Here is a 24226-nt window from a genome sequence, read left to right as displayed (position 1 = left end):
GAACCTTAACCCTTAAACGCTGAAGCGGTAAAAAAAAAAATGTCTCCTGTGTGCCGGAGACGTTTCAGAGTGAGCGCAGAAGCGGAAAAAATATTTTTTTCAAAAAATCACAGCGCGCTTAGTTTTCAAGATTAAGAGTTCATTTTTGGCTCCTTTTTTTGTCATTGCCTGAAGTTTAGTATGCAACCATCAGAATTGAAAAAAACTATCATTATTATATATAAATAATGTGATATATGATAGCGCAAAAACGAAATTTCATATATAATTGTATTCAAATCGCGCTGTGCACAAAACGGTTAAAGGTAACAAGTTACTTTTTTTTTGTTGTAATGTACACTAAATTGCAATCATTTTGGTATATAACACATTGTAAAATGATAAAAGCAACACAGAGAAAATATTATCACAAAATAATGCATGAATTCGTAACGTGCGGACGTAAACAAATATTTTTTTCAAAAATCACTATAAATCTAAATATTGTCCTAGAGACTTCCAATTTCTTTCAAAATGAAGTAAAATGATTTATTATTACTATACTGTAAGAATATTAGCTTACAAATGCAGTTTTCGACCATATCTGACGAGTTAAAATTGACCGAATGTCGAATTTTTTTATATATATTTTTTTATATGCAATTATTTCGGAAATAAGAAAAGCTACAACTTTCAAATATTTTTTGTTTTATTCTACATGAAATTGCACACATTTTCATATATAAAACTCTATGAAATGCCTAATATGAAACGGAGCAAATATTCCGAGAATGGGACTTACGCATTTCGGAGATTTGTGGCGGAGAATCCGCGCGCGGAGGGAAGGAAAGTTTTTTTTTTAAATTCACCATAAATTTAAGTATTGTGCTAGAGACTTCGAATTTGTTTCACAATGAAGATAAATGACTGAATATTACTAGACTGTAAGAGTTTTGACTGTAAGAGTTTTATCTTAAATTTGCGTTTTTCGACCATTTCGGTAGAGTCAAATTTGACCGAACATGGTTTTTTTTTTCTATTTATCGTGGATTTATGCAAATATTTCAAAATGAGAAAAGCTACAACCTTCACTATTTTTAGTTGTATTATACATGAAATTGCGCACATTTTTCATATATAAAACTTTATGTAACGGCTAATTTAAAATGGTGCAAACATTACCACAATCGCACGTATGATTTTTTCGGAAGAGTTACCGCGCGGACGTAAAGAAAATGTTATTTTTTTCATAAATTCACCATAAATCGAAATATTGTGCTAGAGACTTCCAATTTGTTGCAAAATGAAGGTAAGTGCTTGAATATTACTAGAATATAAGCGTTTTAGCTTACAATTGCGTTTTTTGACCATTTCGGTAGAGTCAAAGTTGACCAAAGGTTGAAAATTTGTCACTTATCATTTTTTATATGAAAATTATTCAAAATTGATAAAAGCTACACATGGTTATTTTAGTTGTATTTTGCATGAAATTGCGCACATTTTCATATATAAAACTTTATGTAACGGCTAATTTAAAATGGTGCAAACATTACCACAATCGCATGTATGATTTTTTTCGGAAGAGTTACCGCGCGGACGTAAGGAAAAGTTTTTTCTTTTTTATAAATTCACCATAAATCGAAATATTGTGCTAGAGACTTCCAATTAGTTGCAAAATGAAGGTAAATGATTGAATATTACTAAATATAAGAGTTTTAGCTTACAATTGCGTTTTTCGACCATTTTGGTAGAGTCAAAGTTGAACGAAGGTTGAAATTTTGGCACTTATCGTTATTTATATGAAAATATCTCAAAACTGATAAAAGCTACAATCATGAGTATTTTGTTGTTGTATTCTACATAAAAATGCGCACATTTTCATATATAATACTCCATGTAACGGCTAATTTAAAATGGTAAAAAAATTATGTCAAAGTGACGAAATAATTTCCGAAATGTGTCACAGATACTTTTTAGTGAGGCAAGAAAGAAATTCGCGCTTGCGCGCCTGCGTAACGATTGTAAACAAAACAACACCTTGATCCGTGAACTCCCAGCATCCCCCCAAGGCGGGTAATTCAAAAGTTTTCGGCTGGTAGGCCTAAAAGTATTTTTCCACGAATTTTTAAAAAACTTTTGATGTCGACGTAAAATACGTCCAGTCGGCACCCGAGAGACAAAAAATGTCGACGTAAAATACGTCCAGTCGGCGTTTAAGGGTTAATATACAGTAGTACCTCAAGATACGAAATTAATCCGTTCCGAGGCCGCCTTCGTATAATGAGTTTTTCGTATCTTGGAACACATTTTACATGTAAAATGGCTAATCTGTTCCAAGCCCTCCAAAAACACCCCATTAAATTTCATAATAAAGCTAAATTGACCTATAAACAATGAAATACTACAACAATATGGACCATTCAATACCTAAATTAAGAATAAAAATCCAAACCTGTAAATAAAGTGTATAATTAGTGTGCAAGAAATATTATTACTGTAACGTAAAATGTCGAAGGTTACCTTTCGAGTGAGGTTATCTCCGAAAGTGGCGGCAGAGGAGGAGGAGGAGGAGGACAAACGGCAGATAACGTACGTACGTACGTACGTACACTTAACTTTACGAAAACACATAAAAAATTTAAGGAAAACTATAAAAATAAAATTTACGAAAAACATTAACAAAACTGTAACACTTAACTTACAAAAATCTAAAAATTACGTAATTTTTTTTTTTTTTTTTTTTTTTTTTTTTTTTGTTTTTTTTTTTTTTTTTTTTTTTTTTTTTTTTTACAGAATTTCAACTTCATCACCACTTTCAACGTTCTGTTTTTCATCACTTGGTTCTTCCTTTTTGCTTTCAACTTTCTGTTTTTATCACCTGGATCTTCCTTTTTGCTTACTCCTGCTAATGCTGAAGGCCTCTTTAAAAAATAACTATCCAAGGAAGATTGCTTCTGCTGCTTTTGACAATGTTCCTGAAACGACTCAGGCAAACGTCATCGAACTGCGCAAGCATACGACCTGTGTGAGCCTTTTCGGGGTGTCTTTTTTTCTATGAACGATTGCACTTTATGAAAGCGGCTAAGACCTTCTTAATTTCTGGCGTTTGTCATAGGCTCCTCCTCTTCATCGCCGCTGCTGGAGAACTCCTCTTGAACGACGTTATGTTGCATGGCCTCCAACTCCTTCAGGTCATCCGTCGTAAGCTCCTCTTGGTGCTCTCGAGAAGGTCGTTGATGTTGTCCTCGTCGACGACCAGCCCCATGGACTTGCCGAGTGCAACGATCTCGTCAAGATCTGGTTCCAAAACAGTTTCGGGATCGTCAACTGTTTCGGACTCAGCAGCACCAGCTTCGCCCACGTCGAATCCCTCGAAGTCTCAGTCGGATACGGCATCAGGCCAGAGTTTCCTCCACGAGGAATTCAAGAAGATTTCGACCCTCGAAACCCTCCTGCCATGCTTGGTCGATGGAGTCGGATGTATATGACGATGTCAAAATGCTCCTTCCAAAATTCACGCAAGGTGAGGTTTTGGTATCGGTGATGTCGAAACATCTTTTGAAAAGATGTTTCGTGTACAGCTTCTTAAAGTTCGCTATCACTTGCTGGTCCATGGGCTGGAGGAGAGGGGTGGTGTTGGGCGGAAGAAAAAGAATCTTAACGGAGGAATACTCCGCTAGGATATCTTCCTCTAGGCCAGGAGGGGGTGGGGAGGGGCATTGTCCAACAGCAGACATTTCAGGGGGAGGCTTGCTTCTCTTGCAAAAAACTCTTCACAGTCGGGGCCGAAACACAGATTTTCCCACTCGGTGAACAAAAGCCTCGTTACCCAGGCTTTTGCATTAGCCCTCCACATCACTGGAAGCTTCTCCTTCAACACTTTGTGGGCCTTGCAATCCACTGACGTTTGAACAAAGTGCGAGCGTAAGCCTGTCTTTCATAGGCTTATGCCCGGGTAGCTTCTTCTCTTCCTCCGTGATGTACGTTCGACGAGGCATTTTTTTCCAAAAAAGGCCAGTCTCATCACAGTTGAAAACCTGCTGAGAACTGTAGCCTTCCTTGGTCATCATCTCGTCGAAAGTCTTCTTAAATGTTTCGGCCGCTTTCGTGTCCGAGCTGGCAGCCTCCCCATGACGCACCACCGAATGGATGCCAGTCCGTTTATGGAATTTCTCGAACCAGCCATGCGAAGCCTTGAACTCTGGGGTTTGCGTTGAAGTCCTTTCCCCTCCGTCGTCTTCCGCCTGCGCAATCAAATCGCCGAAAATAGCACTGGCCTTGTGAGCGATTGCCGTCTCCGTTACTGTATCGCCAGCGATTTCTTTGTCTTTTTATCCAGACAGGAGCAGCCGTTCCATCTCGTCGTGCACATGGCTCCTCTTGCTGGACAAAATAGTGATGCCCTTCGGTGGTGTAGTTGCTTTGATGGCATCCTTCTGTTTAAGGATGGTGCCTATTGTCGACGGATTACGGCCGTATTCCTTTGCGATCACACTCAATCGCATACCAGCTTCGTACTTCTTTATGATCTCCATCTTTGTCTCCAGAGACAGCATGCGCTTCTTTCCGTGAATTTCAACTTTCTTGGGACCCATGACTACGTTAATTTACGTAAAGTTACACAAATACGTAATAATACAGTCTTCGCACAACACGATAATATGTACTGCAACGAAATCACTAACGAATTTACGTTACTAAACGAAATCGTTGGAGCGAACGAATGCCGAATGAGTACGATAAAGTTTCGGGTGCGAAGTGGCCGAGCTAAGGCACGCCAACACGTACGTATAGAAGATGCATGATGGGAGGGATGCTGTCCAATCAGAGAGAAGGATCTCATGGCTTGGCTAGCATCAGGAACCAATGGGAGAGCAGGAGGATGGTGGCGAGTCTACGATAACTAAGATGGCGGCGGCGCGGCAGGCGAGTTTCAAAATTGTTATGGGGCGAATCTCGGACTTTCAGAACCTTTCCGTATCTTGAAAACTTTTTCGTATGTAGAGCAGTAAAATTTTTCGTCTTTGCTTTCGTAACTTGGATTTTTCGTAAGTTGAGCCTTTCGTATCTCGAGGTACTACTGTATATGCATTACATTCTTTTATATTTCATGTCCTTTTATATAACTCCTTAATGTAATAAATGTATGTCATTATTATATGTATCATGTATGATATGTAATGACCAAACCTTGCCCATCTGGCAGTCATGTTTTGCCAGTATGGCACTGCTCTGTATTCCTTGCTTGCACATAATTTCCACCTCTTTGATTTTGTTAATCCACCTACTTTTGATATCTTGGTGTTTCCTTCATCCCCATCCTTTGGTGGTAAGGATACCACTTCGAACACACATAGTGCTGGGAACTTGGGAACTGAAATGTCAGTGAAGTTTTTATTCAAGAGAATTTTTCTACAAGTACTACGTCTTCTGACACCATTAATCATCAACTCTATCAGGAATTTCTTAGTTGTAAAGAGGTGGAGGAGGGATTTTTTGCAAGGCTTCGACGCATTGTAGAGGAAGTTGACTTGTGCCCAGGGAATGCAGCTACATACAAGGAGACCCAGTTGAAAATTATAATTTTCATGGGCATCCACCTTCAAAACTGACTTTAGCACCAGCTACTTGATGCCAGTCTTGTGTTCAACAGCATGACTCTAAATGAGTGAGTGTTCTGCTACCAACAGTACCTGCAAAAGCTGTGCCTGCGTCAGTCACTGGTCCAGGACAATTAAGTGTCATGCCAGCAAAGCCCAGTGCTGCCTTTGCCACCGTATCGGACACTTTGATAAATGTTGCAGAGAGAACTGCCCGAATGGATCTTCAAGCAACAGTGGTGCCCAATCCAGCTCCAGCAAGACCCCGAGACGACATAGCAGGTTTCACCATGGGGTAATCTCTCTCATTGCCTCGGAGAGAAGAGCCAGAAGGTCGGGATACCAAAAGGCCTGGGGCCATTTGGGTGCCACCAGAATCATCCGAAAACTATTGAGTGATCCACATCCTGCTGATCACAGCTCGAATCAGGCAAAACGGGAGAAAGGCGTACACCTCTAGGTTGTCCCACGGGTGCTGGAATGCACCACCTGCAGCTGCCCATGGGTCTGGAGCAACAGAGCAGGAGGTCTCTAGCTTCCTGTTGAAACGGGTGGCAAACAAGTCTATGACTGGACGTCCCCATACACTGAATAGCCTTTCCGCCACTTCCTAGTTTGTTTGTTTTTATGGTGTTTTTATGTTGCAAGAAATATGACAATTTGTCCAAAATTGCATTTTTCCTAACTATACAAACCTGAGGTCCTTTTACAATAGGAAGGTACTAGCGGCAGCTGGATAGGTCGTAAGCTTTCGAACAAGGGGTTCGGTAGTTAACTGCTTGTCCGACAGGCGCGCGCGCGCGACTGGTAGGTAAACAAATCACTTTTGCTTTTGGCCCAAGCAAAAACTGCAGAGTGAGGGGTGGCATGAGGTGGGGCTATGTGTAAAAGGACCTCAGGTTTGTATAGTTAGGAAAAATGCAATTTTGGACAAATTGTCATTTCACCGATCACGGCCATACCAACCTTGCGGTCCTTTACAATAGGAAGACTTCAATCCTTCTTGGTGGGAGGAATCTGAGTCTTTTGTGAACAGACTGGTGTTCGCCCAACCTTGGAATGCCTCCCTGGTCGTAAGAGCGAGGGAGGGATCCAAGCCTCTGTCCGATTGATCGGGGTGTGCACCGCAGGATCAATGGTCAGACCTCTGGACCAAGTACTAAGAGAGAGGCAAGCGTATCTCTTCGTACCAGCAAACAAGAACAAGTTCCTATTTGCAAGAGGCAACATAAAGTTATGGTTTGTCTCTTGTTGGCATCCACTTCCCCCCCCCTTGTAGGAGGAAGTGGAGGATATTCGCTCCCATCCCTAGTGAAAGGGATAGGATGGGGCTCTGTCGAGTAGCTCACCGGCATCTCGTCCTTATCCAGCAAGGTGATGACCGTATCCCTCTACCCACATGGTAGAGGGGGAGAAAAAAGATAGGAAGAGAAGCCAGTCACTCTCTCATTCACTTATCTATTCTTACAGTCACACCCAGGACTCGATGCGGTTCAGCCTGCTAGGGTCTGGGTTAGCTAGACAACGTGTTGAGCAGCCACCACGGGTCCTAAGGAAAAAACGATCCAAGGACCTGTGGGCAATATCCAAAGGTAGAAGGAGGTGCCGGTGGTCTGGTTGTACCAGACCCCTGCCTTCAGTACCCTGCGCCATGGAGAAGTTCTTGTGTAATTCGAGGGAGTGTACTTCTAGGTCATCTTGGTGCTGACGAAGAGTCTTCAACACTCATCCTGGGATGTCGAGTTTCTTCAGAAAGCGCGGTCGCGCTTTCACAGGACAAAGCAGCATCTCCTTCGCATCGAAGGCGGTGAAGTCCATTAGGGAGGGATTGTGAAGGACTCTAACCGATCGTCAGGAACCGAAGGGTTCAGAGTCTTCGCTACGAATTCGGTACGAAGTCGAGCGTCACGAATCCCCATCCCCTGGATTGCTTGACTTCGCAGGAAAAGTCATGCAATTACCTCAGAGAAAAGAAGGGAATGGTCGTATGACCTAACCCTCTTCTCGACTTCGGTGATGTCCTGTACCCATACTGGGTCTATCCGTCTGCAGCGAAGTTGTTCTTCTCGGTAGTGGATAGGACACCGACACTCAATGGTGGGTGTCGATGGTATGGGTACGTGACAAGCCGTTAGGACGAAGAAAAGATTGTTATGGAACAACCGAACTAAGTCCACAGCGAAGTTCGTAACAGACTTGGGGGGCGCTCTGACAGCTGCCGACTTTGACTGCGTTCGGTAGGAGGCAACAGGCAAGTTGTCCAAGCACCCGAGCAAGTCACGTGACCTTCGCCTTAAAAGGGTTCTGCCAAGAACTAAACAAATAATTTGTTCGTCACATCCGATGCCAGAGCAAAGGTGATGACTCTCTTAAGGCATGTGCCCAACAGGCGAAAGTCAATTGCCTTCTAGAGACCGAGGTTCCTGATGGCAAGATATCTCATAGTTATAGTTGATTCTCGGCTAAGGCGGAAACAAAACCAAACTATGTGTTCGTTGAAGACGAAGGTGTACAGAAAATGCAACCTACGTCTTCGCAGCTGAACCGAGAGTTCTCAAGATTCTGAACCTGTGCTACAAAGACTGAGAACGCTAACCGTATTCATTGCTGTCCGGTGAGGATCGTAGTTGCAATAAAAGCGGAGCGCTTTTCAGTAATGAAGACAGGGAAATACTGCCTGAAGAACTGCTTCTCATGGGCTGAACATTTGGAAGTAGAGCTGTCAGGTCGGAGAGTAGGCGATGTCTTCTGACATATCTGTTAATTCGGCGAGCAATGAATAATTGCACACCTACGAATACGAGATATTTTGAAGACAAACTCAGATGTCTGCAAAAATCATTCGCATTATCGCGGTGCGATGCAGCGGTTGACTAGTAACAGACTTTCTGTTTACCGTGCGGTAAACAGAAAGATGAAAGAGTCCAAGAGATATCTCTGTTGAAAATTCTCGCATGTCGAAGGCGATGAAATCGAGCGTCACAGCAGTAGATGGTCCTTCATTATTGCGAGAATCCCCGTTAATCAGAGACCTAAGTCCATGATTGTTGGGCGAGATACGGTTCGGTAGTCAATCAAACCAGGGAGAGAGAGACGTAACCGACCATGGCATCTCCGAGACCTAGCTGATACTGAGCCGCTATCAGGCAGTTCAATACGCAGTAGCTCTCGGGTGACTCGTCATCCTGAGTTGCCAGTTAATCCATTATTCCACGAAGGAATGCGTTCGCTAGACCACGAGCATAAAGAATACGCTCGAGCATTATATTTAAACGAACGGATTTCGGTAAATACAAAGCTGATTTGGTGTTGTCATGACATACCAAGTATCCAAAATCGAAACTGATAACTGCTGGGAGGTTGCAGGCAACCCGAGTTGCAGTTCAATTATGATACAATTCGTCTCGGTCACAACCGTAGAGTTAAACTACGGTATGCGCCTACCCCCCAGGACAATTCAACTGTTACAAGAATCATGTCGCGAGGGTAATATACGTAGTATATTTTGTAGGTTCTGTACAACGACCTCCATCCTAAATTCTTTTCCCCTCGAGGAATGAGAATAAGGATTGGAGATCGACCGCCTTCGTTCTCTAGTCAAGAGAGTGAAGGAGAAGTCTTTCCCAAAGGAAAAGCTTCAATGGTGAACAGAATACCGAAGACGATAGTTCAAGCCAAACTGGAAGTTCCGTCCGTTCTTCTCTATTCCAGGTTAATCGCCTACTGTGAGATACTCTTCTTTCAGCAGCAGTCTTCTTCCAAATGCTAGAAATTACAGGAATTCGAGCATAAGCCGAGGTTCCCGATTATCGTAACAATTATCGGGGATTCTCGCTCACTTTGGACCGTGGTCTCGCCTAAGTGTTTGGAGATCGTAAAAAACTCGAACACTCTGAGTGCGCTAGAAATTCCGTAGAATTCTAAGCACTCTGCAAAACCCCCACCGAATTCGTCAAACGATATCGGCTGGTGGTCCTCTCGATTCCCGTAGAAATCGAGAAAGGGGCAGGATCCCTCCTCAAACGACCGGGGCTTTAGTCAGGTAGGACCCGAAGGTCCCCCGGTAGCGCAGCCCCTAACGTGGGATCTTACAGAGAAATCTCTGTAGGATCCCTCCCCTTTCCCTCGTAGCCGTAAGGAGAGAGGGAAGGGAATGGGGGAGGAATGGATACTGGCTCGCCTTCCCAGCGGAACTAGCAGTTGGAGAAGAAAAGGAGCAGCCATCGCCTTCTACGGCGATGGCTCCTTCAGAGCCTGGGAAAACGGTATGGTTCAAGGAGGAAAACGTTTCCACCCCGAGGAGGGTTACGAACTCATACTGTAGGTAAGGGTCTGCCGCCACTGTGAACGTCGTCTGGGTGGGGCTGATCGACACCTGACAGGAGAGAGCCGATACCGTCCTCCGACTCATTCCAGTCCTCGTCGAGGTCGAAACCTCTCAGGAGGACCGAAGGGGTATTCAAATACGGTGTCCGAAGACACGTAAGAAACGCCTCTGTCGCAGTAGAGGAGGTGAAGTAGCTTGTTCGACCGGCCAGAACTGAGAGAGCCTTCTTGTCCGAGACGAGAGACTACCTGGTTCAACACAGTCGGCAAGCTCCGATCGCGGCAGACCCACCGTCGATTTGGGTTCCCTCTCGGGCCCCAAAACGACTCGAGCCGAGACGTGGCTCTGCTGGTGGGAGCGCGATCCTTCCCCGAGGTCGTTGTGCTGACGAATCAGCGCCAATAACCTCGGCAAAGTTCCTCTGGATCTCGGAAGTCACAGCATCTTGCAGAGTGGGACCGTTAAGCCCTTCGAACAAGAGCATATTCCGAGAACCTTCCTCCTCCTAAGAAGGGAACAACGACAGCCCTCTCGGTCTTCCCCATCCACTTGCGCATACGTCCTGGCCGGTCCAAGAACCGTGCCTGGCACGTAGGGCGTCGTGTGTGGGATGCTGAGGGGCGCACACCCCTCACGATCACTCCTCAATACCTCGCTCCTCCGGTGTAACCCGAGGAGGTTGAAGGTACGGGAGAGGCAGACCTGACGCTCCCTCGTTGCTCGCTGGCAGAACCAGCAGGCTTGGAGGGCTGCAGGCGATCGTCAACCCGTGGTGGCGATCGAGCTGCAGGCCTGGTCGAACCGTCTCGCTGTGGAGAACGGCTGGACTGAGCACAGCGGCCCCCATCTCGAGTGTCAGAAGAGCTGGTGCTGGTTGCCATACCCGATCGCTCTCTGTGAGAGCGACGGTCAGGCGACCTGCAGGCTCCACTGTCACAGTGAGACCGGTGCTTGTCCTCCACGGCACGTCAACGTCGCTGGTTCCAGCCGTGGCTGGCACCAGCGAACGGGAGGACCTCTTCCCAGCCTCAGCCCGTGGCCGGTCGTGGACCGTCACGGTCCCCGGGTAGCCAGCTGTTCGCCGCGAGAGTGATAGCTGGTCTGGTGAGAGTCGCGTGAGCGGCTGTCACCAGTCTTCCGCCCCGTGCCGTAACCTGGGACGCTGAGCGGACTCAGAGGTCTGGTTCCTGGCTGCACGGTCGCTGGTAGGCGACCGTACACTCGGTACCTCCCGCGAACGAGAGGCCGAGACGGACCCTGATGCAGTGGCAGAACCACTGACACCAGGCGAGGAAGTACCGGTGTTAGCCGGTACCCCTCTGGTCCCCGTAGTCTTCTTCCTTGCGGAAGAAGAGACGGGCCCGCTCCCGAAGGAGCAGGAGGACCAGCGGAAGGAACCCTCCCGTCCCACCCACCTAGGTGAGACGGGTCCCGAGAAGCTCCCGAGGGAGACTCTTAGGAGGGAGGAGGCAACCTTCTTCTTCCTCGGCTGTGAAGCCTTAGAAGTCGAAGGGGAGAGGCGGCAGCCGACGACGATGAGAAGAAATTGAAAAAGACGACGACGACGACACCTTCCTCCTCTTCTTCGTCAGCTTCCTCAGGACAGACGTAAGATCTGCTATCCAGGGCGGAGCCGGGGCTGCTGTAGCCGAAGCTACAGGGCCCGGACGCACCTGTACAGACAGACCAAAGTCTGGGTAGTACACCACCACAACGGGACGAACATCAGCAGGTATGGGGGCATCTCAGGAACAGCAGGCACAGGGCCACACGCATCGGTAGGAACCGCCAGCGGCACAGCACAGGCCACAAGCAATCGGTAGGACCAGCCAGCGCAGCAACGGCAGGGACGCCAGCGCAGCAACGGCAGGGACAGCCAGCGCAGCAACTGCATGGACAGTCACCCGAATCGGCAGGTATGGCAGGCAGCACGGGAAACACAGGAAGTGGAGCAGCAGCCAGCAACATCCTGGTACCGGAGGCAGGTCCAGGGTGGGGCGAGCTCTAGGGCAGCGGAAGTGTGGTCGCTGCAGCGCGGCAACCACGAGCGGCGGCGGCACGCCCCCTCTCGGTACGGCGAACGGCACTTCACAGCGGCTGTAGGCAAGACGTTACCACGTGAGGTGATTACACCAGGTGAGGAGGGACGTCGTCACCTGGAGCGTGGTCACCACTCCATGGGTGACCGCAGTAGGCCCAGACATATAACGCAGCCCCTGGACACTAGCACGCCCTGCAAATGGAAGGACGCCCTATACCTCACCAAGGTCCACCCTCGTGGCAGTAGCACCTGCGGAAATAACAGTAGTAGTGATTAGTGGGGGGGAAGTCCCCTCGCGCGGGGGGGTGAGCCCTCTCCGAACGAGTGGAAGACCCCGAATACAATTGTACATCGGGCACCGAGCGCCCTCCCGCGCTCGACGGATCGGGGCCGGGCGAGGAGAAGAACGCCGATAACCTCCCCCCCCCAAGGGGGAAGGGCCATCTGTGGAGCTGAGCGGGGGGGGGGTGGGGGGGTCTCGTTCCCCACCCCCCCGCACAGCACCCATGTACCCACACAATATAAAGAGCCGAGAGCGAATCGTGCCATCGGCCCGAATGCAAGGGCATAAGGATCAATTCCCTGACTGAGCGAACTTGAACCAAATAAATATTGATGCAATCAATAATAAAAAGAATAAAATGAAAAAGAATCTTGCATTACGATTCACTTCACAATGAATAAGGGCTCGGATCGAGCGCATTTGCGCCCTCGGTACCGAGCGCAAGGGAAAAGTAAAAGGATCCATTCCTTTCCTTTATGGATCAAGGTTTATGGAAACCTTGATCCATAATGAATTGATGCAATCAATATATATATGAAAATGAAAAAGAATACTGCGCTTGCGATTTCACTTCATACAAATAAAAAGGAAGGATCAATTCCCGGTAAATAGCGGAAACATTGATCCCAGTAAACAATGCAATCTCAATAAAATATGAAAATGAAAAGAACTGCACTTGCGATTTTCACTTCATTCAAATAAAAAGGGGAAAAGATCAATTTCCGGGTAAGCTCGGAAACTGATCCAAAATGAGTATTGCTCAAAATCAAAATAAATATATGAAATGAAAAAGAATACTGTACTTTGCGATTCCACTTCCATACAGAATAAGTTTCCGTGCCCGAGCGCATCGCTCGCAACGAGCATACAGGTCAAAAAAATATAAATGAAAAGAGCACTTACTTACGATTTTCATCTACAACATTTCCAACCAAATATACGCTCGGAGCGAGCGCTCTCCCGCCCTCGGCACCGAGCATACACAATACGAGGATCATTTCTGGGAAAATGAATTCCCGCACTTACGCCCTTCAGTCCCCCCGGCACTCGGGTAATCGGAGGGCGTGGTGAAACCAAGATCCTTTAATTCACAATTGAATTCAATGGAAATAAATATGAAATGATTGTACTTACAATTCAGTTTCACTAGATAAATAGAAAAAGAAAAACACAACCATGCGAAAGCAACGACGATAAAGCGGGCAGAGAGCGATGATACACGTCCACACGCCAGCAGGCCGAAAGCAAAAAGTGATTTGTTTACCTACCATTCCCGCGCGCGTGAGCGCTGTTTCGGACAAGCAGTTAACTACCGAACCCCTTGTTCGAAAGCTTACGACCTATCCAGCTGCCACTAGTACCTTCCTATTGTAAAAGGACCGAAGGTTTGTATGCCGTGTCGGAACAATAGTGGTTATTCAGCAACGGGACCAATGGTTTTAATTGACTTCCAAACCACGTCAAGAGTGAATTTCTATCGCCAGAAATACACATCTCTCACTCCTCAATGGAAGGCCCAAGAACCGAACTCGCGGCCACTGAAGTGGTATGCCAACACCATACCGACCATGCCACTGAGGAGCTGCCACTTCCTAGTGAAGGGACCATGCAGCTCCTGTCACCTGATTCTGGTGTCTCAGCTTGTCTGCCACTACAGTCCTCTTGTTTGGAATGTACCAGGCAGACAGCTCTACTGAGTGAGCTACTGCCTACTCGTGCACCTGCAATGTCAACTGATGAAGCTCGAGGGAGGCGAGTCCCCCTTGCTTGTTGACATATGCCACCACTGTGGTGTTGTTACTCATCAACACCACAGTGTCTCCCATTACCCATTCCCGAAACTCTTGGAGAGCCATGAAGGCTGCCTTGAGTTCTAAGACGTTGATGTGAAGGTGCTGGTCATGAAGGTTCTACACTCCTACAGTCAGCAACTTGTCCAGGTGTACGCCCCATCCCTTGTTTGATGTGTCTGAGAACAGGAACATGTCTGGAAGGGGAGCGGAAAGATCCACTCCTACGACAAGGTTCCTTTCTTCTAGCCAACAATCCAAGTCTTTCCTCACCTTCTGTGAGAGAGGAATGAGGAATGACTGAGGATTGTGGGACTGGTACCAGTACTCCCTCGGTCTCCACTGGAGACACCGAAGGTGGAGCCACCCATGAGGGACCAGCTTCTCCAGTGACAACAGGTGACCTATCACGACTTACCAAAGCCGAGTAAGTTGTTCCTGCCATGACAGGAACAGCTGCACTACCTCTCTGAACCTGCTAACAAAGAATCCGAGGGGAGGACTCGTAGATCCTGATAAAACTTGAGTTGATGCCTGTCCGGTAGCAACTGCGAGCAGGAGCTTGCCAGGACCAGCCAATCGTTGAGATACATCAAGAGACATATACATCCTGTGCGAATGTGCCCAAGCCAAGACCAGGTTGAACCATACGAAGTAAAATAAGCATGTGAAGTCTTCGTAAAATATGTGTTCAAGGCAGTTTTTAAATCCAATATGGCATGGTATCTTTGCATGCACAATCGGACACGTCCTTCCCAGCCTTCCAAGCACTCATTTGAACAATATTTGCGTATCTATGTAACATTTATTGATATTACTCAATATTGTAGTTGTAATCAGCAAAATAAAACAACATTTTGTTGCCTATATGTATTAGTGAAAGTATGAGACGTCTTATTCTTGGGAGTCATATTTAGAACTAAAATGCATTTTTACCTTGTAATCAGGGGGTTTTATCCTTACTGCGATCAAAAATGAAATTCCAGTGCTTATTTGATTGTAATTATACACATTTCATTCTTAATTCACTCCAAATTTAACTTAAAATATGTGTTTGTTTACAGCAAAGCCATGGTGGGAATAATTTTGTACGTCTGGCAGCCAGAATCCAGAAGTCGAGCAGACGATGGGTTAGTGAATTGCTTATGAAAAAAAATTGCATTTTTTGCTGGCACTTTTCATTTATTTAAGTCTATATTAATATTTTGACTTTTAAAAAAAATTCTTAATAATTGTATGGCTGAAATAATTTGTTTTTAATTTTTAATATTTGTACGGCTGTAACAAATGTACTCTTTAATGCGTGCTACGGATGCCAGTCATCGTTGCCAATGCCAGCCACGCAATTGCCGCCATATTGGATTTAAAAACAGCCTTGAAAACATAGTTTACGAAGAGCTCACATGCTTATTTTAGTTCGTATGGGGGTTTTCATATACTATCACATTATGTGACAAAACTTTAATCTTTTGAATGGTATGCTTAAAGTTGTAATTGTATTTTTGTTTCACCAATTGAATATCGAGTGAATAAGGCCTGGCCAGCGCGATGACGATGGATCGTCTGCGGTTATTTACCCTATACTACAAATAGATACGCTAATTTCACTTGGGGTAAACAACCTCAGACGATCCTTCATCATCGCGCTGGCCAGGCCTTATTCACTCAATATATAATTGGTGATACAAGAATACAAGTACAACGTTAAGCATACCATTAAAAAAATTGAAGTTTCATCAACATTATGTGATATATGAAAGCCCTATACGAACTAACATAAGCATGTGAGCTCTTCGTAAAATATGTTTTCAAGGCAATTTTGAAATCCAATATGGCAGCCACCATCTTTCCCAGCCTTCCCAGCACTCATTTGAACAATGTTAGCGCATATACGTATGTAACGTTTATTGATCTTACTCAAGATTGCAGTTGTAATCAGCACAATAAAAATGAAATTTTCATTATTAAAATGAAGTTTTATTGTATACTTACCGAACAATTATAGAGCCGTGATTTCCACGAGCGGCAGGATACTAAATTCAAATTTAGCGCGTCGGCGTCGCCAACACTGGTGGTGATGACGTCATCTCCCTCCACTCGCGGGAGAACCAGGTACAACTGCCCAGGTGAATCCAATTCTTTCTGCGTCCGTGCCACCTAAGGGGAGGAGGGTGGTATAATCATAATTGTTCGGTAAGTATACAATAAAACTTCATTTTAATAATGAAAATTTCATTTTTATTGTAGTGTCTTACCGAACAATTATAGAGCTGATTACACATTTATGGGAAGGTGGGATTCAGTGGACCACTAGTATTTTTAAATGGTTACATTTATTGCAATACCAGTAAACACTCAAGGTGTCTGTTGTACCTTACCTTGTAAGAGAGCTACAGCAGACTGTTACTGCCTCTGGTCGGTGCTCTTCTTACTATTGTAGAGGAATTGGAATTTGACCAAAGTTAGCCTCTACAGGAGTGGAATCCTTCCGTAGTTCAAGCGAGTCAAGGCTGACTGACGGAGGATAGTAACAACAAAGATTGCCCTTGCCCTGGGCTAAGACCAGAAATTCAATCATACAAAACATTTGTCACCAACACCAGATTTAAAAACATATATACCCAACCATTGTAAAATCTGACCTAACAGACTGGTGAGTATCCCAGGTACTCAGTACCCCCAGCTTCCCTTGAACTCGACAACCTATTCAAGGTGAAAAGTTAGCATAGAGGTGACGACCCCTGTGCCGATTTCTCCAACACCATGCCAGAAACCGCCACCGGACCTAACGTTTTACAATTCTCGAAAACCGTTTCTATCTCGTTTGAGATAATGACTCGCAAAAACCGAATTCGATCTCCAGAACGTGCTCTGAAGAATCGAGCTAAAGATAAATTCTTTCTGAATGCGAAATGAAGTTGCCACTGCTCTTAACCTCGTGAGCTTTAACTCTCAGAACGGAAAGATTTGTCGTTCTCGCACTGCGAGTGAGCTTCCCTGATAAGCTCTCTAATAAAGAACGATATAGCATTCTTAGAAAGAGGACGAGAGGGATTTTTGAACCGAGGTCCAGAGCTTAGAAGATTGTCCTCTGATACCCTTAGTGGCAAACAGATACTGCTTAATAGCCCTGACTGGACATAAGAGCCTTCTTCCTCCTCATGTCCAACCAAATCAGATAAGTTCCTTACCACAAAACTCCTCTGCCAAGGATTAGAAGGATCTCATTTTTGGCTAGAAAGGTTCAAAGATACCGAAAATACAGCATTGCCTTGAGAGAAACCGACTCTTTTTTGTCCCCTATAGCGTGCAATTCGCTGACACGCTTAGCAGAAGCTAGTGCAATAAGAAGAGTGCCTTCTTAGTCAAGTTCCTGAGTGAAGCCGACTTCAAAGGCTCAAACGGTGGCCCATGAGGAACTTAAGCACCACATCTAAGTTCCAAGCCACTGTATCTTGCGGGAGCTTAGTGGTTTCGAAAGACCTAATGAGGTCCGACAGATCTGAATTGGAGGAAATATCCAAACCTCGATGTCGAAAAACCGAAGAGAGCATGGCTCTATATCCTCTGATCGTCGAAGGAGCCAGTTTCTTAGAGTTCCTAAGAAATAGAAGAAAATCTGCTATTTCTGTTAAAGAGGTCGCAGATAGACTTTAGCACTTCTACACCACTCTCTGAAGATTCTCCACTTCCCTTGATAGAGTTTGTTAGAAGACTCTCTCCTACAACGAGCGATAGCTTCTGCAGCTCTTCTTGAAAATCCTTTCGCTCTGACAAGATTCCGGACAGTCTGAACCCTGTCAGAGCTAGAGCGGACAAGTTTTGGTGGAACCTCTTGAAGTGAGGTTGTTGAGAAGCCACTTCTCTGGAGGAAGAGTCTGGGGAAGTCTACTAACAACTGGAGAAGGTCCGGGAAACCACTCTTTCCTGGGCCAAAAGGGAGCGATTAACGTTAGCGTTACTTGCTGTGCGACATGAACTTGTTTCAGCACCTCTCTTATTAGACCGAACGAAGGTGGGAATGCATAAGCTTCCAGACCCGACCAATCCACAGCATTGCGTCCAACGACCAAGCTAGAGGATCTGGGACTGGAGAACAAAAGAGAGGAAGACGGTTTGTTCCTCGATGTCGCGAACAGGTCTATTGACGGTCGTCCGCAAAGGCGCCAAAGTTTCTGACAAATCTTGTTGTCCCAAAGTCCACTCCAGAGGTAACACTTGCTGTTGACGACCTAAACTCGTCCGCCAGGACGTTTCATCTTTCCCGGAACAAATCTCTGGACTAGCTGAAACCTTCGCTTGTTCGTTTGACCACAGGAGGAGATCCTTGGCTACTTCGTACAGAGAGAAAGACTGAGTCCCCCCCCTGTTTCCGCACGTACGAGAGAGCCTGAGTTGTCGGAATGCACTGCCACTACTCGGCCTTCTACTAAGCTCCGAACTGTCTGAGCCCCAAGAAAATTGCTAACAGTTCCTTTACATTTATGTGGAACTTCTTCTCCTTCTCCGACCAAGCTCCTGAAGTCCGTTGATTTCCCAGTAGGGCTCCCCAACCTGTGTCCGATGCGTCGGAAAAGAACTGTAGGTTCGGGAGGATGGGTCGTAAATCTAACCCTTCTTCCAACCTTGCTCGAGAGAGCCACCACCTTAGGTCCTCTTTTATTTGATCTGTGACAGGAAAGGTAATCGAGTCTGGTTGTGTCTTCCTGCACAAGAGGCTCTCAGGAAAAACTGCAGAGTTCTCATGTGCAGTCTTCCCAAATGTCACAAATTTCTCCACTGACGTCAATTTGCCCAGGAGCCTCATCCACTGATTGGCAGAACTTACCTTTTTGTCCAAGAACTCCTGAACTGTCTCCCAGACAGCCTTGAACCCTCTTCGGGGGACAGAAAAGCCCGAAAAACTTGAGCATTCAGAATCATCCCCAAATAAAGGATGCTCTGAGATGGAACCAACTGGGACTTCTGTTTGTTGACCAGAATTCCTAACTTTCTGGCAAGATCCAGAGTTGTTCCAAGGTCCTTCATGCACCGACTCTCTGATTCCGACCGGAGAAGCCAATCGTCCAGATAGAGGGAGATTCTTACTCCTATATGTGTAGCCAGCTTCCTATCGGGGAATAGAACCCTGGTGAAAACTTGAGGAGCGGGTCGCTAGTCCGAGCAAAGCGCCCGAAACTGAAACACCTTGCCTTCGAACAATGAACCTCGAGGTACTTCCGAGATTCGCGGGATGTATCGGAATGTGAAAAAATAAGCGTCTTGCATGTCCACCAGAGAGGCCATCCAATCCCCACCCCCTGTTCTGATGGACTCCAGAACCGACCGATGTGGTCTCCATATTAAATTTTGTTTTCTGGACATGCAAGTTCAGGGCGCTCACATCCAAAACCGGCCTCCAGCCCCCTGATGACTTGGGAACTACAAAAAGGCGATTGTAAAGCCAGGAGGAAAATCCCCTTCTATCTGTTCTATCGCTTCTTTGAGAACAAGCGCTTCCACTTCTGCGGCTAGCGCCAGAAATTTGTCTGAGCCCGGAGAGTATGCCTGAATGAATTGGCACAGGTGAGAGCGAGGGAGGTGAAACGAGAGGAATTCGATAGCCGAACTTGAGTACTTGCACTACCCAGGCTTCTGTTCTCCTCTGTTTTCCCATTCCTCCCAACAGAGCCAGCCTGGCTCCCACTGGTGCATGAAGCAACCGAGCTTTCATTTGGAAGGTTTGTTAACCTTTGGCCGAGGCCTTAGACTGAGGTCGCAAATTCGATTTCGGCCGAAAGAAGCGCCTTGGGTTTTTCTCCCTCGAAAAGGCGCTTGGGCCAGAGGAGAACCGAAGGAACAGTCTCCACAGGAGCTTTAGGTCTCTTAGTAGACTGTGCCAGTAAATCCGAAGTAGATTTCTTATCTAGCGCAGACGAAATTGACAACACTACATCGTCTGGAAAGAGGTTATCTTTCACAAAAAGGAGCAAAACAAGGAGAGAATTCTGTTTTGGGACTAACCCTTTTAGAAGCAAAGGAGCAAACCAAGAGAGCAGACTTCTGTTTGGGACGTAACCCTTTAGAAGCAAAGGAGCACCAAAGTTGCCTTTTCTTAAGGGTACCAAAGGCGATGAGAGAAGCTAACTCATCACATCCATCCCTAATGGATTTGTCCGCACAGGACAGAACACCAATCCAATCCTCCGCTAACTCCTGGGAAAGAGAAGACAGTCTTCGATCTTGGCCGCTAAAGCGCCAATAGTCCAATCAAGGAAGCTAAAGACTTCCAAAAGTTTAAATTGATTCTTTACAAACGTGGTCCAACTCAGGCGCTGTAAAGAAAACTTTCGCTGCGGCGAAAGCAGATCTTCTAGAGGAGTCGATTAAACTGGAGAAGTCTCCCTGGGAGGAGGCAGAAACTCCCAGAGAAGGAGCTTCCCCAGTTTACATAAAACCTATACCTCTTACGAAGCAACTTAGAGGGAGGGTAAGCAAACAGAGCCTTCCCTAAGTCTCTTTTCATAGACATCCATTTCTCCGTCTCTTTCAACGAATGTCTAACCGCTTTAGATAGAACAAGTTTTGGGGAGGAGAGGGTCTGAAGTTTTCCTCCTCATCAAAAAAGTCGAAGTTGGGGAGCGCGGAGCCGCTTTCTCAAAATAATCTGGATAAGATACCAGAAGAATCTAAGGAGACGTGAATAACACGAGAGGTGATGTGAATCCTCCTCCTCTACTTCTTCTTCATTCTCCGATACCACCGCCGAAGAAGTAGACGGAACTACAACCGGATCTGAAGGTTTCGAACCACCCTTGGACTCATTCATCCAGTTGGTTAACATCTCTAACTGCTTGCGCAAAGGCGCCAGAGACGAATCAAAAACAGTTAACGTAGGCTTGGAAGAGCCTAAATGTTCAGCAAGAGGCGAAAAACTACTTGCGCCTCGCTCGGAGCCGCCGAAATTCGAGGCGAAACAGGCGCATCAGGCGTAACAGACGCAAAAAGCGCCTAAAGAAACACCCTTAGAACTGCTAGCTACAGCGCTAAAACCACAATCTCTACTAGTGATGGAGCCGAAAAAGGCACAGATTGAGGCGACGAACGAGCCGCTAACGGCCGAGGCGCAACCCTACTCTCAGGCCTCCTTATACCGCTTGACTGGAGAGGCGAAGAATCGGCGCCTGAACGCCTCTTTAAGGACGCGAAACTGGCGAATCTCGCCAAGAGCGCCGTGCGACCGGAGACGAATCGCTTGAATCATTTGAAAGGCGTCTGACCGCAACACCTTTCCAACGCTTAACCGAGCCCTGTTGAGGCGCAACAGGCTCAACAAGAGAGGCGCCTGTCTGTGGGCAAATCCCGATCGACTCCCTTGGACTTCCGGTATGTCTTCTCCCCGGTGCGGGGGTAGCTGGACAGTGACCTTTGTCTGGAGACGTGTCAGGACAGACAGACGCACCCTCAACTACACTCTTACCTGAGGCCGCTTTCTCCAAAACGTCTTAACTGAATTACCAAGTTGCAAACCGTATTCGCTAGTACCGAAAATTTCTGATCTAACCTCGATTCCAGACTGGCAATGGTGTCGGAAGAAACTACACGGGAAGAAGCCGGAGAAGTGGGATTAGTAGGAGGAATAGGAGGTAGTTAAAGGAGACATAACAATTTTAGAGGAAACAGAAGGAACAGATGCATCGCAAGACGAAGCAGAGCTAAGTCTACTTTCCCTAAGCGCTGCTTTTCTAATTCTGTCTTTAGCTAATTTCTCCGAGTATGAACTAAAAAACTTCCATTGAGAATCAGTCCAATCACTACACTCGTTACATGTTCGATCTGCTGAACAAACCTGTCCCCTACACTTAACACATTTAGTGTGAAAATCATACTCTAGCTTGGATATCTAGTTTTACATCCTGAGATGCAAAACCTAACTCCCGACGGACTAGAATCCGACATGGCAACGCCTAAATAAAAAGCAAAATAACAACAACGCCAAAAAAGAGTACTTCACCAATTCCGAAGATCAAATCCACAAGAAAAAAGCGAAGCAAAGAATCGCCAAACCGCACCGACCACCGATGTTCACCGGACGCGGCAGGAAAAGAATTGGATTCACTGGGCAGTTGTACCTGGTTCTCCCGCGAGTGGAGGGAGATGACGTCATCACCACCAGTGTTGGCGACGCCGACGCGCTAAATTTGAATTTAGTATCCTGCCGCTCGTGGAAATCACGGCTCTATAATTGTTCGGTAAGACACTACAATAAAACAACATTTTGTTCCCTATATTAGTGAAAGTATGAAACTTTTTATTCCTGGGGCCGGGGTCATGGTTTGAACTGAATTCATTTTTACCTTGTAATCGGTGGTTTTATCCTTACTGCCATCACAACTGAAACTCCACAGTGCTTATTTGATTGTAATTATACACCTTTTGGTCTTAATTCACTCCAAATTGCACTTGAACCACGTTGCTGTTCCTGGTTCCTAAACACTCACTTCGCAAACACAGTTACGAGCAGCAGACAACTACATGTTTATGAGGTACAAAGCTTTATTCCCTTAATTGTTTACTTTACTCATTATATAGTTTAACTTTACTTCACAATGTTTATTTAATTCATGTCTATTATCCCTTTTTTGCAACCAAATTAACCCCGAAAAATTACAGATATTTCTGAAGTACGAGCAGACGACGGCAAAAAGACTCATCGTTACAATTTAGTGGAGCTTCACACATATGCCGATGCATTTACAAACTGTTTCCATGAATTCTAGTTGTCATAGTAATGCAGTAATGATAAAATTGCTGTAATATGTATACTATATACACACTACAAACAGATATGCTAATTTCACTTATTTCCCCGGTTTTGTGTGGGTAAGTCTTATACCCAGTTTGGAGGGTAAACACATACCAATTGACAACACTGATAAACAATTGAAGAGCGCAAAACGCCGCAAAGAATGTCGTAGTCCCCTTGAATAAGTACGAATAAGTACTGGTTAGAGGTTGGGTTTACGATTGTTGTGATGACAGTGCCCCAGCGTCTATGGGTACAAGTGGTATGCGGATTTATCACAGGAAATGGGAAGTTTGTTGACACAAGCGACTCCGCAAACATCAAGATGGCGTCAGTCTTCAAAATATTTGGAGTTGTAAGTAAAAACTTCTAAAGCGCTTTGGGGTAGTGTGCACTGCGTTGGCTACACTTTTCATTACCTCTGTGTAAATCTTAAAATATGGCCTTAATTTCTTACTTTGGAGAAAATACGGTATTTCTACAGAAGCAGTCCGCACGGACTGCAAGGAACCTAACTGCGGATATGACATCCCCTAGAAAATGACAATTTGTCGAAAATTGCATTTTTCCTAACTATACAAACCTGAGGTCCTTTAACAATAGGAAGGTAACTAGCGGCAGCTGGGACGGTCGTAAGCTTCGAACAAGGGGAGAACGGTAGTTAACTGCTTGTCCGATCGTGCGCGCGCCGCGCGCCCGAGAGGTGAAGAATCACTTTTGCTTTAGGCCCATGCAAAAAGTTGCAGAGTGAGGGGTGGCATGAGGTGGGACTATATGTAAAGGACCTCAGGTTTGTATAGTTAGGAAAAATGCAATTTTCGACAAATTGTCATTTGTTCCGATACGTAATACAAACCCTCGGTCCTTTAACAATAGGAAGACTCACTTCTTGGTGGGAGGAATCTGAGTCTTTTTGGTGAACAGACTGGTGTTCGTCCAACCCTGGAGTGCCTCCCTGGTCGTAAGAGCAAGGGAGGGATCCAAACCTCTGTCCGATTGATCGGGGTGTGCACCGCAGGATCAATGGTCAGACCTCTGGGCCAAGTACTAAGAGAGAGGCAAGCGTATCTCTTCGTACCAGCAAGCAAGAACTTGTTCCTGTTTGCAAGAGACAATCATAAAATGATGGGTTTGTCTCAATTTGGCATCCACTTCCTCCCCCTTGTTGGAGGAAGTGGTGGATATTTACTCCCTATCCCTACTGAAAGGGATAGGATGGTGCTCTATTGAGTAGCTTCACCTGCATCTCGTCCTTACCAGCAGGGTGACGACCGTGTCCCTCTACCCAAAGGTAGAGGGAAGAAAAAGATGGGAAGAGGAGAGCCAGTCACACTCTCATTCCTCATCCATTCTTACGGTCACACCAGGACTCGATGCTGTTCAGCCTGCGAGGGTCTGGGTTAACTACACAACGTGTTGAG

The 24226-nt window shown here is 45.8% G+C and overlaps 1 protein-coding gene across 1 annotated transcript in view; it reads right to left on the bottom strand.

Moving 5' to 3' along the window:
• LOC135201873 (protein PBDC1-like) overlaps nt 1–24226 on the bottom strand; it is a 90031-nt gene that overhangs the window by 47177 nt on the left and 18628 nt on the right. The gene's annotated exons all lie outside the window — the stretch shown is intronic.

Source organism: Macrobrachium nipponense, chromosome 23 (assembly GCF_015104395.2).
Source record: "Macrobrachium nipponense isolate FS-2020 chromosome 23, ASM1510439v2, whole genome shotgun sequence".
Taxonomy (NCBI): Eukaryota; Metazoa; Arthropoda; class Malacostraca; order Decapoda; family Palaemonidae; genus Macrobrachium; species Macrobrachium nipponense.
This window is presented reverse-complemented; position numbering and strand designations above follow the sequence as displayed.